The sequence below is a fragment of the Protopterus annectens genome, chromosome 17.part0, assembly GCF_019279795.1.
Source record: "Protopterus annectens isolate FY-2018-M chromosome 17.part0, PAN1.0, whole genome shotgun sequence".
Lineage (NCBI taxonomy): Eukaryota > Metazoa > Chordata > Ceratodontiformes > Protopteridae > Protopterus > Protopterus annectens.
Genome location: NC_056751.1, coordinates 606,146,762 through 606,164,087, shown reverse-complemented (window position 1 = coordinate 606,164,087; position 17,326 = coordinate 606,146,762). Strand labels below are relative to the sequence as shown.

Sequence of the window (17,326 nt, the reverse complement as noted above, 5' to 3'; positions counted from 1 at the left end):
CCTAAACTTAGGAATATCTTCTAAAATGTAATATACTGTAGAGAACGAATGTGTCCTATCTGTTAGTTAATATGTATGTCAAAGTCTCTTCTATGGAAATTGTAAGTCAAAAGTCTGTCCTTAAAACTATGTTTTGTAAAAAAAATTGTTCTCTTGGAGCTTTTCTCCCCAGGCCTCCACTGAAAATGGACTTGTAATCCAGTTGGACTCTCCCGGTCAACAAATGTAAAATAAATAAATAAATAATTTCTACATACCCTCTTTCCTCCCTTTCTAATCCGACTTCTTCTCATCACCATCTCTCATTCATACTAATCCCTCTCACTCACATCATGTCTATACTAACTCTACCAGTCCTACTCCTAGCCCCACTAATTTTCCTTCTCTATCTTACCTCTCATACCACTCATCTATCTCCTATCCATACTTCTCCTACTTATCCTCATCTAATTTCTCATATTCATAATCGGTACTCCATTACTATATCTTCATCTGTTCTTCCCACAAACACCCCTTTCCCAAAAATTAAAATCTTACCCACTCTCCACCCTGCTTCCAAAACCAAAGATAAACTTTTGTATCACCTCACACCATTATTAAAGTCCAGCCACCACCCTCTAACTAGCCTGCTGCTATCTGGAGACATACATCCTAACCCTGGACGTTTCCCAACCTCCACCCTCTCCATTAAGACTTCAACTGCCAATAAACAAATTTCCTTCTACTCTATTAACACACGCAGGATTCTAAACAAAGTTACTGAATTACATGGCAGAAACCTGGTTAAAACCTCAAATCCCAGACAAAGACATACTTCCCCCTGGCTATAATATACTACGGTTAGATCGCCCTAACAAAAAGGGAGGTGGTGTAGCAATACTTTATGCCAACCATCTCACCCTTACACTCCCAACAAAACCCATTCTATCCTTCTCTCCTGCTGAACTACTCACCACAAACCTTAAACTCAATGACAATACATTCATTACTGTAGCTGCAATCTATATACCTCCAGGGAAAAACATTCCTCTACTTGAAAATATACTCTCCTTTTTCTCACATAATATTCATAACTAAACCATTCTCCTAGGAGATGTGAATATTAATTGGTTAACTATCTCTCTGATCCAAACTCTAAAATCAACATTAATTTATATGGCTTATCACCAAACCAACCCACTCAAATAGCTCTCATACAACAGCCTCACAGACTGGATACTCACATCTCAACCTTCTAAATGCCACAACCCCCTAACCCTGTCAGACAGCTTAAGTGATCACTCACCAGCAAAAGTAACTAGGTTCTCTCCCCACTTATGTAGGCCACCCAGATCCATTACTTGCTGCAAACTCTCTAACTTTAACCCTGTTACTTTCAGCATCCTTCTTTCAAAAATCAATTGGAATTTACTAAAATAGCTCCCTCTAGATGAAGCTGTCCTTCAGTTCAACTCAACCTTTCTCAGCATCCTTGACTCTCTTGCTAGAACACTCTATACACATTAAATCAAACATATTACCCTGGCTGTCCAAACCTACTCTTAATCTTATGAAAACCAATGACAAACTATGGAAAAAATGGTCCCAAACCAAACTTTCCTCTGACCTGCAAAAATACAGAGAAGTTAGGAACCTAACAAAAAAACACATTAACAAATATAAAAAGGACTTTTACTACAACCCACCTACTGCACTAAAATCAAACTCAAAAAAATTCTGGCACTCCATTAACCAAATATTACATCCAGGTAATCCTTGCCCCCCAAATCCATCCCCATATAAAACACCCTTAGAAATTGCTACTATGTTTAATTCTTACTTTATTGATTCCATATCCAAGCTTCTAAATCCTAACTCACTTTCAACTCCAAACCTTCCGGTCACCAGCCCACCTCCTACTGCATCCCTCTCTAATACATTCTCCCTCAAACCAGTACCAACCTCCTTTATCAAAACCTTACTATCTAACTTAAAACCTTGCTCTGCATCAGCTGATCATACTCCCCCCTACCTTTCTCCAACTAGCTGCTGAGTCTATTGCCATGCCAGTATCCATACTATTTCATCGCTCAATAATAGAAACAAAAGTCCCTTCTATATGGAAACAATTCCACACTCTCCCAATACACAAAGGTGGCAACTCCTCAGATATCTCTAACTTCCGCCCTATTGCTATCCTGTCCCCTCTATCTAAAGTCCTAAAGAAGTGTGTACATAAACAGGTTATGCAATATCTTACCCAAGAAAACCTTATAACTCCTACTCAATATGGCTTCAGACTCAGACATAGTACTACCACAGAACTCTTATCCTTTCTCAATACTGTCTCTCTTGCAAGGGATTAGCACAAACTGGTTTCATGCCTATTCCTGGATCTGTCTAAAGCATTTGATACAGTTTCTCACCCTCTCCTGTTGAACAAATTACACAAACTTAACCTTTCCCTGATGCAGTCTCATGGTTCTCCAGCTACCTCTCTGACAGATCCCAATCAGTAAAATGGGAATCAGCACTTTCGCCACCTCTCCCAGTCAAAATGGGTGTACCACAAGGATCTATCTTAGGGCCTCTACTCTTTAATATTTTCACTAACCAACTCCAGTCCTCCTGCCCCCAGTCTTCACTAGTTCAACACGCTGATGATTCAACTGTTACTACAATTGCCAGCTCTCCTTCTGAACTCTATTCTGCCATCCAAATAGCCTTTAACTCAGTCGAAACATGGATCACTGATAACTAACTCATATTCCCCCGCCTTTGGGACTACAATACACAATACAGTTTACATCCAAATTAGAGCAAAAAAAGTCTCCCAGTTAGAATGTACTGATTTAAAAAAAACATGGTTCTCAATTTATGGTCAGTTATAAAAGGTATCATTCTTATAAGCAGTCTCATGTAAACACAAGGCTAAAACTAATACAATTAAAAATGTAAAACCTAATTGCACTTAGGAAAGCATGATTTGGAATTGGCTTTCACTGTAACAGTTAAAAAGTACATCCTTAAATTTAAAATAAAAGCAGTGATTTTCAGTAATGTTTTCTCTCTGACTGTGTTGCTGCAAAACCCTTCTTGCACTTTTCAAAAAAGGATGCTGTTAGAAAGCTCTGCTGCATTTTTTGGAATTCCAGCCTGAATCTCAGACTCAATACCACAATGATCCTGTCCACTGAGGATTTTGAAGTAACCATTATCACCCCAGTCTGTATTCCATGAGTTAGCAGCCAGCCAGTAAGGAGTGTTGTTTTCTATGTCCCAGCCCAAGATCTTAATAGCATGACCCCCGACAGCTTCTCCAGTATGATGCTGGTACATACCTGATTTATACAGCAAGAAGTCCTCATGCACAGTGACGGCCCCCTCCATGGCTCCATTCTTATAAATTTCTTTCATTATGCTTTCAGGAGAGGAAGGGACACTATAGGCAGATCCACCATAAATCTTGTCCTTTTCATATGAAGAAGTATAACCAGCATCACACAGGGTGACGTGTCACCTCCTTCTCCAGAACATGGTGGCGGTGAGCCATTCACATGATGTTCATTAGGAGGAATACTATATGGCCTGCAACTTATGCCAGAACCATACAGCCCCCCCCTGACACCAAGCCACTTTCAGTCCAGTGCTGCCACGCTCCTGATGGATAGCCACCATTGCATCCCATTCCGTACTCAAAGGCGCAGCATGAAAGCAGATCTTCAGCAGATACTTCCACATTTTGCTTTCCCCCAGAGTGGATGCAGACACGGTCAGACATGGCCTCTACAGCACCAAATGCCCAACATGAGCCACAAGATCCCTGATCCCGGATCTCTCGGCTTGTTGGACAATAAAGGGCTGGATAGTCACTGATGCAGACAACAGCAGCATTTTCTTTATCCAGACAGAAAAGAACATTAACTAAAAGGGCATGAAAATATATCAAGGTTCACTAACTAGTTCTAGTCTGGAATTTGAAACTAGTGTGCATACACATACACAGCTGGAGGGTGAGTTGAGCTGCTCCAGCAGTGATGGCTATTCAGTGCTTCGGGTTAACAAATAATGTTACATTGAAACACTATTGCCCTTGCACATCATTTTTTGTACTGTCTTATCACCATCGCGACCGCTGCAGTCACATTTTGTTCCTTCAAGAGTGCTGTCTAAGTTGAGAGGTATGCAGCATCATTTGCCCCACAAAATGCACCAACAACATAGTGGTCGCGGCTAGATTCCCTTGGCTGAAGGGCCCTTGCTTACGTCACATCCGACGTCATGGGGCAGTGTTAGCTGTTAGGTAAAAGGGCGGGGATAACCATTCCATGCTGCTTTGCTTTCTTCTTTCACTCGCAGGCTAATACGGATTTACGAGAAAAGGTAAATCTATCGCTTATATATATATATTAAGATACCATTACATTTCCTGCATTATATTCATCGATTATTTTGATTCGTGCATACGACAGAAAGTTGGAGTTGCGAGAAAAGTAAATGTTATGTATTTTATTTATCAGAACCATTTTATCTAAATAAGATTAAATTAATTGATCCTTTTCATCTAAATAAGAAACGATTATCCTTTTCATGTACTTCTCAACCTCTTAGAGCAAGAAACAAAGCCATACATAAAACTGGGACAAAGGCCCCAAAACAGGGCCAGTTTTTAAATATTGCTCTCACAAACTTAGAAAGTTAATAGAATAACAGGTTGGGCATTAGCATACATTTTCTGAAGGGTATAAAATCTGAAAATGCAAATGTCTGTCAAGAAATCTGGACAAAGCCATAAATAAAAGTGGGACAAAGGCTCCAAAATAGGGACACTTTTTCAAATATTACTCTTAACAACCAGGTTGTGCATAACAGGATTTGTGTAAATGTGCATTTTCTGAAGGATATGAAGTCTTAAACTCAAATTAATGCATTATTTATTGGCTTCATCCCAGTGATTTGCTAGAAAACTACACATTTTATTAGGAATAGACCAGAAATGCAAGGCAAAAATCTGGTCAGTTGCTTAATTGTGCTTTGATTTTGCCACTATGTATGTATCCTTTCAAGTAATAAAATATGAGTTTTGTTTTTAAATTAATATTTTGTATTTTATTATAGATAAGCATTACTAAAAACTGAAGTTATGATGTGTGGTTATGTTGCTGAACCCATTTAAGCACTTTCCTTTACCTCATCATCACCAGCTACCCCCTTTTTCCTATTTTCTACATAGGGTCGGGGTATCGCATTAACTGTCGCCATCTCTCTCGATTCAATTGCACACTTCTGCCTTCTTCGACACTCGTGCCTGACTGCGGCAAATCTTTCGCACATTCCATCCACCTGTTTGCTGGACATCCTCGTTTCCTCTTACCTTCTTCCTGTCTGTCCCAAATCTTATTCACCAGATTGTCTTCTGCTTTTCTGCATGAGTCTGAACCACTGTAATCTGTTCTCTTTGATCTTTTCTACAATTGGAACTACTTTGGCTTCTGCGCTTATGTTGTAATTTCTTCTTCTGCCCCACATTGTGCATCTTACCACCCTTCTTAAGCACTTCATTTCCATCACCTGTAGCTCCTTCATCTGCTTTGCCTTTATTGCCCAGGTTTTTGTACCATACATTAGTACTGGTTGCACTACTGTTTTGTACACCTTACTTTCCAAATTCTTTGGCATTCTTCTGTCATCAACTACACCTGAGATTCTATGCCATTTGACTGTAGCCCCTCTGATTCTAGTTTTGACCTCTTCATTCAGACTTCCCTTCTCCTCACCTACCCCTCCCAGATACTTGAAGCTATTTACCTGTTCCACTATCTTTCCTTCTATCTCAATTTTCAGCTTCTGATTTCCCCAGTTTGCTGCCATTATCAGTGTCTTATCTGTGCTTAGGTTCATCCCATTTGCCTTCAGTATTGCTTTCCATTCCCCTATCCTTTGCTGCAGTTCTTGCTCAGAGTCTGACTGTAATGTCACATCATCTGCATACAGCAATTTTGTTGATCTGTCCCCTCCAACCTGTTTGCTAATGTAGTCCGTCACCAGTATGAACAGCAGTGGGCTCAGAGCTGAACCTTGGTGCACACCAACTCCCACTGGGAACCCCTCTGTGAGGCTGAACACTGTTCGTACTTGAGTCATTGGGTCCTTGTACTTAGCATGCACTAATTCTACCAATCTTTCTGGGAGTTTAAACCACCACAGTACTGATAAGATCAGCTTTCTTGGGACCTTGTCATTTGCTTTCTCCAAGTCTAGGAATGCCCAGATGGACTGTTTCCTCATCTCTAGCCTCTTCTCAGTTATCTGTCTGACTGCAAAAATCGGGTCAGTTGTACTGCATCCTGATCTGAATCCAAGCTGCTCATCTCCCATCTTACACTCTTCTACTCTGCGTTTCCGTTTATCAGTCACCTTCCCCAGAACTTTCATGCAATGTGATAGGAGTTTGATGCCTCTGTACTGCCCATAATTTTGGATGTCCCCTTTGTTCTTGTACATTTGCACGAGTATGCTTCTTCTCCAGTCATCTGGGATACGCTTTTCTCTCCACACTGCTATGAATACTTAAAGAAAGTTAAGCACTTTTCTTTACATAACTGCTAAATCTTTTTTTTTTTTTGTCTTCTTTAATTTGTGGGAATGTGACTGTAGTGACAGAAACATGTCATTTTTCCCGTGTGGTGATTTACAAAGTTGAACTGGGAATAAATAAGGAATTAATCCAGAAATTCATTTTTCTCTTTTTTTTTTGGGGGGTGGGCATTATCAGATTTTTACTTACAGATTCACAGATTTATAGGTTCTTATTACGCTAGCTATCTGTGAGGATTGTATGAAACATAAACATATAGTCCTTATATAGTGTACATACTAGTGCCCATAGGTGTTTATAACTAGTGAATTTTGAATGTTTACATGCTTCCACTATCCATGAGGGACAAAAGTGCTTAACCAGGGTGAATTTGCAATTTCCTAACCTGAAGTTGTATACGGTAGGCAGTTGCCTCGCACAGTCCTTTAAGATTCCACCAAGAAGGATTAGGGTTATGAGACAGTCAGCATAGCTTTTATGATTAATTCAACTGGTTTTTGAGAAAGTGGCATGGACGCTCCAAGTGAGACAGGTATCTCTATAAATACATACCAAAGTGGACATAATACTCAATGTTCAGCGTAATGACTAATGAATATAGTGAAGCTATGATATATCTGGAAGTGTATACCTTGCCTTTTGATATAAGCTGTGCAATGAAGGACTTAATTACAGTAGTGGATACATGGTGTTTAAAATAGATTCCCAGATCCCTAACTGCAGGATTAACTTTCAAAGGTAAGTTGTCAATGTGATAACCACACAATGTGTGTTGTTTGCTGAAGGTTACAGTTATAAATTTCTTGGCATTCAGTTTTAGCCCTTGGATCTGGTACCAGCTTTTCATTTAAGATAGGCCTTCTTGGAGGATCTTTGTGTTTTCAAAGTAGTTAATCATGACTGCAAGTTTGCAACCATCTGTAAACTTTGTAAGGCATAAGCTGTGTGTATTGGCTGTGACCTCTTAAGAAGTAGATGCTAGGGAGGAGTGGGCCAAGGACTGAACCTTGGGTACTCGGTTGGTTCAAATCTCTTAAGTCAATGGGGCTTCCCGCCCATATTTCCTGTGTTCTATTTGTGAGGTAGTTTGCTATCCAAACTTTTACATCAGAATTTATGTCTAGTTGTGACAGTTTGTCAATACATTAGTGTAGAATGGTATTAAACACCTGTGTGAGGCCTAGATGTGCACTGTGCATGGGTTTGCCCTCAGCCATTGCATTAATTACTTTTTTAAAGAAGTCTGTCAGGTTAAATAGGTAGGATCTACCCTTAATAAATGTATACTAGCATGGCTCATGTGTCTGTAGGTTCCCTATACTGCTATATATTAATTCTATAACAATCTTTTCCATGGTCTTACATATGGGGCTGGTCAGGCTTATGGTTCTACAATTAACTTGGGTCTGTTGAGGCCCAACCTTTGGGCAAGCAGATAACTGGACGGGTCCACTATTTCTTTAATACAAAGCCTGATGTGAGGTTGATACTGATTATTATTTTCAAGACCTCTGACTGGTCATATTTCAGGCTAACCAGAAGATGAACAGTATGCTGTCCAGCCTGCCTATCCAGCTCCATAGAAACTGTGTTCTTGGCCTTTGATGGTGCTCTTGGAAGATTTGGCGGGTTAGTTACAGTTGATGCACTGGGGAAACTGTTAGGAGAATGAGGTTAAAGTTTACACTCTAATTATTGGCTAATATATTTGTTATGTTCTTTGGGTTTTAGTAAATAATGTCATTTGCTATTAGTTGTGAACCATGCTGGGCACTGTTTGTGATGTAATTCCTTTTTGGCAACTTGGGAGCTAAACTTGTTTTTGCATGTAATGAGTGTTATTATTATTATTGTAGAATCTGTTAATTTTAGGATCCCACCATAGGTTCATAGATGTACAATAGGCTAACTACCACTAGGACCATTATAAGCCTAGCTGTGCAACCTAAATGAGTGCCACAAATTTGATTTATATAGGGGTGATTTACTGACTCCCTCTGTCCATCAGACATAGGCACCAGACCAGGTGTGAATTTCTAATTAGCTATCCATAGGGAAGAACTCTGCTTGAAACGTATGGGAGCCAATTCCATAGAATAGGAATTCCCTGAGAAACGTATCTCTCTCCAACATGTCTATTTATAATTTTTAACCAAATTTATGTTTTTTAATCTATTACTTCTGATGCTGTTTGTTTTGCAGATGTGTAAAAGGTTCAAAACAGGGTCCAGGGATCCCACGTATGCAGGGCAGAGATCAGCTCTTAGAAGTCTGTATGATACTGAGTAAAGAGATAGGGGCTTGAGGCAGTCAGCATAGGTCATGTGTTTATTCCTTGTATCCTTTTTGTAAGGAACCTTTGTGAGCACTCTAGTTGCTGCACGTGTTTGGTCAGGTACACACTGAAAGGGGCATTTAACTCTATGATGAGGGCTGAGTACAGTGGTATGATGACTTCTCTAGACCTGGATGCCATGGCCTTGCTAATAAGTAAAGCAATGTAGAAGGATTTTCTTAGTACCGTGGACACATTGTTTAAAGGCTAGGATACTATCTACATGAGTTTCCATATCCACGACTAATGAATCAACTTTTAGGGGTGTTTTATTGATCACATAGTTATCCATGGTGGCCGACTTTCGAAAAGGTCCTATAATCAATGGCTTTGGTTCCAAGCATTTGTCTGTCTTAGACTTTCCTGGGGGTTGTTCTCATCTTGGGTATTCAGTGGCTTCTCCCACTTTGCAATCATCTGCAAATTTGGTTAGCCAGAGGTTTTGTGACATTGGCTTTGACATCTGAGAAATAGATGCCAAAGAGGAGTGGGCCTGGCAGAGAGCCCTGGGGGGGACTCCACTAGTAACCAGCCTCTTTGTGGGGGTGGCCTCACTGATTCTAATCTACTGGGTCCTATTAGTGAGCCAGCTAGTTGTCCAGCATGCTATAAAGGGATGTATACCTAGTTACATAAGTTTGTTGACAGTGCACAAGTGGGCTGTTGTATCGGGTCTATATTAGAACATTGAATATTTAACAGTTCGAATCACTAAAGGTTGACCTTTAGTGAACGAAATGTTAAAATATCAAATGTTTGTAAAAAAAAAAAATAAATAAATAATAAAAACAACAAAATAAAAACTAATGGTGTAAGCAGGAGGGCAAACCCCCCCACACCCCCGCTACTTAAATATACCAACTCCGAGACCGCACTACATTGAAGTAAATGGAAATCTCCCCTTATGGAGATTTCTGTGTACCTGTTCGATGTTCTGCAGTTTTGCTATTCTCATGTTGACAATGTCAGATTCGACATTGTCTGCTTTCAAGAATTTGATATAGACCGGTTGTATCAAATGCTTTAGCCAGATCTACATATACGGTATGCACTGTTTTCCCTCCATTTATTTTCTTACTGACCTTTTTAAAGAAGTCCACCAGTTTCAGTAAACATGACCTTTCTTTGACAAAGCCAAACTGGGATGGATCTAGTGTCTGGATATCTCCTGTATCTATGTTGATAATTTTCATGGCAATTCTTTCCATGGCTTTGCAAATAAGAATAGTCAGAGTAATGGGTCTGTAGTATCCAGGATCTGTTGAAGATCCTCCATTATGAAGTTGGGTGAGCATATCCATTCTTTGTTCACATGGCACAACACTTGTTTTAAGACTATGGTTAAATAATGACACTACATGTGCTGATAAGTCATTTAAACTGCTCAGGAGTACTCCTGGGGTGTTATTGACTTTAGAGAGGGTAGCCAGTACATGCTTGGGTCTATATCAGAAGACTGAATGAAAAAAATGTAGAACAGCAAAATGTCAAAGACCGGACCTCAAACTTGCTATTGTGGGGGGCTGTGCCCCCCACTACAAATATATTCCAATTCCGAGATCACACTACAGTGAAGTAAGGGCAAATACTCAAATCTTTACTGTACTACGATCTCAAAAACAGCACTTCAAGGTCCAGTCTTTTCACTGTTTTGCCGTTCGACATTTTTTTCATTCGGTCTTCTGATATAGACCAACATGCTCCCTAGTTATAGTTGGACGGGTTATGTTTGTGAGTATTTGGGGGGGGGGGTTGGTGGTGAGAGGAGGTAAAGTTGTAACTGAATTTGTCTTATGGTTTCATAGGTAGGTTCATAGGTAGGTACTAGGCTATTGGCCCTAGGGCCTATATAAGCCTAGCCAAACGGTACCTTGGCTTTTGCCACCCAAGAAAATAATTTTCCTGTGCCCTTGTCAAGCAGAGCCACAGAAGTGATCCCCGGGATTTATTTCCTATCTCCCATCCAATCATCAACATTTTTCTTGAAGAGTGCTAATGAGGAGCTTTGTTTTATATAGATAGGTAGTTTGTTCCAGAGTATGGGAAGTCTCTGAGATGGGAATCTATCCCTCCAGCATGTTCTGTTTATTGTAGTGACAAGGTTTAGGTCCCTAGAGCGTGTAGCTCGGAGGGATTGGGACTTCTTTACGTGGAGCATGTCCAACAGCTCTGGGTTTGACATAGCTTTGTATGTTAGGCAGAGATCGCCTCTGAGTAGGCGATATGCGACAGAGTAAAGCTGGAGTTTTTTGAGACGGTCTGCGCAGGGCATCTGTTTGAGGCTGGTAATCCTCTTTGTGAGGTATTTCTGTGGCCTTTTCAGTTGTTGTAGATGTCTTGTGAGGTACATACCAAAAGGGACGTTGTACTCTATAATGGGTCTAATGAGTGATGAGTAGAGGGGAACAATGACCTCTTTTTTCCTGGATGAGAAACCTTTTGTGATGAGGTGTGCCACGTAGAAGGATTTCCTGAATACTGTGGCGATGTGATTATCAAAGGAGAGACTACTGTCCACCTGTGTCCCAAGGTCTCTTATCACACTTTCAATGTTAAGTAGACTACCGCCTATGTGGTAGCTCATGGGTACAGAGTTTTTACCAAAAGGAATGACAATGCACTTTTTGGCAATGAGCTTGAGGCCATGGCTTTGACACCAGGCATCTGTCTCAGTGAGGCCCTTTTGTAAGATGTCCACATTGTTAGGAGTTTTGATTATGGCTCCTAGTTTGCAGTCATCTGCGAACTTTGTTAGCCAAAGACCTTCTGTGTTAGCCTGTACTTCAGAGAAGTAGATACCAAACAGGAGAGGACCTAGGATTGAACCCTGTGGTACTCCACTTTTCACTGGTCTGAAGTTGGATTTAGAGTCTGCTACTTTCACAGTGTGGGTTCTGTCAGTGAGCCAGTTGGCAACCCATCTTGTGACATAGGGATTTATACCTAGTTTAGTGAGTTTGTCTATAATTCCAGAGTGGGGGATGGTGTCGAAAGCCTTGGCGAGATCTAGATAGGCTGTTAATAGGCTCACTATGTCACCAGACTCAGTGAATGTGGCAGCGTTAACCACCAGTTCTGCACGTCGCTGTGTGCTGCCATTTAGGTTGCTGACATAGCTGTAGAACCTTATGGTTATCTTTCATCTGGGAGCCTATCTTAGTCTCAGAGTTGTCTTTGCTTGGCCTAATTAGCCCTCTTAATTGCCTGTTTAGTATGATGAAAAAGTTTTTATTTTTATGTAAATTATCCTTCCTGATTTTTGCTATATTTTTTCCTTTTGTTATATAGCCTGTTTAATCTGGGATGTCACCAGGATGTTTTATATCTAGAGCTAGTCCTGGGCTTGCTTCTGGTACATTTAGCCACCTCTGTGCAGCCATTGACATGGCTGTACAGAATTTTGAGGGCAATTCTGCATAGGCTGCTATGTTCTTGGAGTTTGGCGGGGCATGGAATTTTGACAAAGCATCACTTAGTAAAAGGTAGTTTGACTTGGACTAGTTTGCAATTGTTACTAGTTTTAATTTGATTATGGAGTTGATTTTGATTTCGAAGGAGACAGCGTTATGGTCGGAGCTTAATAGGGAGGGCAAGATATTTGGAATGGGGGTGCAGCATTCTCCCATATTTGTGAGCACAAAGTCCAGTATGTTGAAGTCCCCCATGGGCACACCCACTATTTGGTCGAGGGTGTTTGTGGAAGTCCCAGGAATCTCTTTGCATATAGATTTGTGGCCATTTAGGATTACCAGTGTGTAGAGGGTTACTAAACTGTTGCATAGTAGGGTGTCGGGTGGCAGGGTAACTTAAGTGTCCCCAGTAGGTTCAAGTATATATTGAGTTTCTTGGGACATGGCAGGTTACTATTAGCTGGCTAGGATATGGTGTGGCATTTTGTCTATGGTGATCTGCAAGTGGAGGAACTACAGCACGTCATCCTGTTTGACAACCCAAGAGTTTTACTTGTTATTGATATATATTGGGACAGCTCCACTTTTAACCCTTGTCTGTGCAGCTACTGGGCTATAGGTGTGGAAGGCATTGAAACCTTGTGCTGCTGGTGTACTGTGCTGCTTTGCGCCATGTAACAGCTACACCACCGTAACAGCTGCAAACAAATGCAATCTGAGGGTCATGCTGCTCAATGCTAGAAGTCTAAATCTCAAGATGCACTTGCTCGAAGCTCTCCTCAAAATGGAGAATGTCGACATCTGTGCTGTAACGGAGACCTGGTTTAAAGAGGCAGAAAGTACCTCTACATTCCCAGGCTACAACTCATTCCATACCTCTCGGCCCCAGAATACCTCTGGAAGCTCCAAAGGTGGTGGTATCTCCATATTCTTAAAGGATATGCACACTTCTAGACTGGTAGCCCAATATAATGCATCTAAGATACTTCAGGTACACTAACACTGGGTAAGACGGCAGTACAAGTTATAGCCTGCTACAGAACCCCAAACATGTCCCTAGACTCTCACTCCAACTTCCTAAGCACCCTGGAATCTGTCAAGGTCCAACCTCATACTCTCATACTGGGTGACGTCAACTACATTTCTATCGGCTGGGAAAACTATTCTAGTACCAATGTAGAGGCCCAATGCTTTCTGGAATTTATCAGTTCCAATGCCCTGGACCAGCTTATTCTGACCCCCACTAGAGGAAGAGCATCCTCGACCTGGTTATCCCCAACATGGGAGACAGTTGATCCACATCTATAGTCACTTCCTCCCTGGTTAAATCTGACCACAAACTGATCACCATGGAAATCTCCATCTCTCCTACACCCCCCCCCCCCCCCGCTAAGGTGACCACCCTGAAAAACCTCTCTAAAGCCAACTTTGGGCTCCTAAAAACACAGGTGGCTAACTTCTCAGCACCCATGCCAATGGAAAATAGCTGCATGACTACCGAATCACACACCAATGCACTGTACGAGCATGTACACAAATGCATGGACCTTGCCATACCAAATAGAATTAAGATACTCTCCTCCAAAAAAGGAAGCCAATCTGGTGGTCCCCAGCCATCAATAAACTCTACAACAGAAGAAAGAAAACCTCCCTTTTCAGTCTCAACAAAATGCTGAGATTTCTTATCAAATCCTCTAAAGCCAGCCATGAAGGCAGAATTGCGGCTGACACCAAAAACAACCACAAAGCCTTCTATAGCTATATCAAAAACCTCAAAGGCAATACCCAGATGTGCTCTGAGTTATTGCACAATGGCACCTTCTATACTGAGCCAACAGATGTAGCCAACATACTGGCCGACAGATTCAGTGCCAACTTTACCCCCCCCCCCCCAGGGGCCCTATCACAATACCAGAAGAAAGCCTGGTACCCACCATTTCTGCAGCACAGGGACTTGATAATATCCCTGACTGTATCCTACATGAGCTACAGAATGAACTGGCATCACATCTGTGTGCCTTGTTCAGTCACAGCCTTACCTCAGGCTATGTCCCTAATGAATGGCGCACTGCTACAGTCATCCCGCACCATAAAGGGGGAGCAACTACAGACCCTTTCAACTATTGCTGCATTAATCTGATGAGTCTGGTATGCAAAGCTATAGAGTACATCATCATGGACCTGCTTAACAAAGGTATAGGAAATCTCCAAACTCTTGACCCCACACAGTTTGGCTTTGTCAAGGGGAGATCCTGCCTGCTGAACCTGGTTGACTTCTTCGAGGCAGTCACCAAGGCTGTGGATGAGGGTAAGGCAGTACATACAGCCTACCTTGACCTGGCCAAGGCCTTTGACACCATTTCCCACTCAGGTATCATTGATAAACTCACCAAATTAGGCATCAATCCTTACATCACTAGGTGGGTTGCAAATTGGCTCACAGACAGGACCCACAGAGTGAAAGTTGTGGATTCCAAGTCAGACTGTTGAGTAGTCATGAGTGGAGTCCCACAGGGCTCAGTCCTGGGCCCTCTCCTGTTTGGCATCTACTTCGCAGAATTCCAGGCCAACACACAAGGACTCTGGCTGACCAGGTTCACTGATGACTGCAAGCTAGGAGTCATTAACACCTCCCCAAGTGATGCAGACATCCTATAAAAGGGCCACTCTGAGACCAGTGACTGGTGTCGGAACCGTGGCCTGAATCTTAACACCAAAAACTGCATCGTCATCCCCTTTGGAAAAAAAACTCAGGTCCCATGAATTACCACGTTGATGGGAGCCCACAGTGAACACTGAAGGGGCCATAACAGATCTGGGCACCCAGGTCTACAGCCACCTCACCTTCGACTACCACATTGCCACTGTGGTCAGAAAGTCCTTCTATGTGGCACATCTTATAACCAAAGGTTTTGCATCCAGGAAGAAAGAGATAATCATTCCTCTCTACTCATCCCTCATTAGACCAATCATTGAATATAATGCCTTGTTTGGCATGTACCTGACCAGACACCTACAACAGCTGAAGAGGCTACAAAAGTACCTCACAGAAAGGATCCTAGGCAGACGCATGTCATACATGGACAGACTCATGAAACTTCAGCTGTTTTCAGTCTCTTATCGCCTACTTAGAGGTGATCTCTACTTGACTTACAAAGCCATGTCTAACCCAACCCTATTTGAAATGCTACACCTAAAGAAATCCCAATCCCCTTGCACTACACACTCCAGAGATCATAACCTCATTACCACAATTAACAGAACATGCTGGAGGGATAGATTCATCTCCCAAAGACTACCCATACTCTGCTATAAGCCACCCATTCATGTCAAGCAGAAAACCTCGCTTTGCTCTCTTCAAGACAAATCTTGACAAGTGGATAGGTAACAGAAAGTTCACTCCAGAGATCATTCCAGTTGCCCAACTAGACAGAGGCACTGTGAGCTAACATTGGGTGGCATGGTGCCTGGGCAATTTTTTTTTTTTGGGCTAGGCCTGTAAAGGCTCCATGGCCATTAGCGTAGTACACACCTATAAACCTATGGCTCAGTAAAGTACAGTTGTGTAAAATCTTAACATAACAGTAGATGCCCTTCTCTTCACTGTTGCAGTATTCTTAGAAGGTATTTCTTGCCACGGTAGCACAATGTCTGTCAGTGTACCAAAGCCTTCAGATTTTATATGTACCATACGTCATACATATGCTCTCTGCACAAATCTTAAGGTGTAAACGGTGATGTACAGGCACAATTACCCAGAATTGAATTTCCCCAGGAGAGAAGGCATCCTCCTAAGGACAAAGGAGCATATACACTTCCTGAAGAAAAAATAGACAGGGAAAAGAGAGAGGTAACCCTTCAGTCACAAAGGCACCCAAAGAGAGGACCTAAAAGAATAAGGGAAGGAGGGAGGGACTCAGTACTGCACAGTGAAGAGAAGAACATCTGCTGTTTTGGTAAAACTTTACACAACTGTACTGCGTCCTTCCATGTGTCTGTTACAGTATTCTTAACAGAAGGGAGAGTACAAACCCTTGAGAAGCTGACTTGGAGGAGAAAGGCTGAGATGAGCTCTCAACAAAACCATGCAGGATGGCCTTAGCAAGACCAGCCCTGGCCCCAGAAACAACATCTAACTTATAATGTTTAGTAAAACTATGAACAGAAGACCAAGTAGCAGCCTGAAGGGTGGAATTGGTATCCTATCCCTTCAAAAAAAGCACATAAATAGGCAACTGCTGTGATGGAATGTACTTTACAGAGGTAGAAAGCCATTTTTCATGAAAAGAGTAACAAAAGGAAATGATCTTAGAAATCCAGAAGGAGTTGGTTTGCTTGGAGACAGCTAAACCCAAATGTCCTGAGATGAAAAGAAACAAAAGTTGCTCAGAATTGTGAACATTCTTTAGTTTTATCTAAATAATACCAGAGCTGTTTGTGTAAATCCAAGGTCTGAAGAACCTTCTTACTAACAAATTGTGGGGAAGGAAAACTGGAAGAAAGCTGATTTGGCTGATTAAGGGACAGCTTAATTTACCACCTTATACAGAAATGAAGGATTGGTCTGAAGTGGCACCATCTCTGTATGAAAACTACAAAAGGAGGAACAGCCATAAGGGCCTGGACCTCTGAGACCCTTTTGGCTGAAGTAAGGGCCAACAACAAGACAGCCTTCCAAGTGCAGTGTTGCAGGGAACCTGAATCTACAGGCTGAAAGGGACCCCTTGTCAGTTTTTCCAAAACAAAATTAAGGTCCCACTAGGGAGGAATAGGCTTTATTGGGGAGTCTTGATATGTAAGAAACTGTTAAGGAATTGTTTGACTTCAAAACAAGCAACCAAAAGAGGATTCAACGGCAGACAGGCAGAAATTGCTGTCAAAAGGGTCTTGACTGAAAAATAGGCCAAGCCAGCCTGGGGCAACTCACACAGATAAGAGAGAACTAAAGGGACTCCCTTCTAGAGAAGGATCCTGGTGATGAGAGAGGCACCAAACAGAAAATCT

General features: G+C 41.7%; 1 pseudogene; it reads right to left on the bottom strand.

The window, feature by feature from the left end:
• Window positions 1–3,084: 3,084 nt before the first annotated feature.
• Window positions 3,085–17,326, bottom strand: part of LOC122791472 — a 29,456-nt pseudogene continuing 15,214 nt past the window's right edge.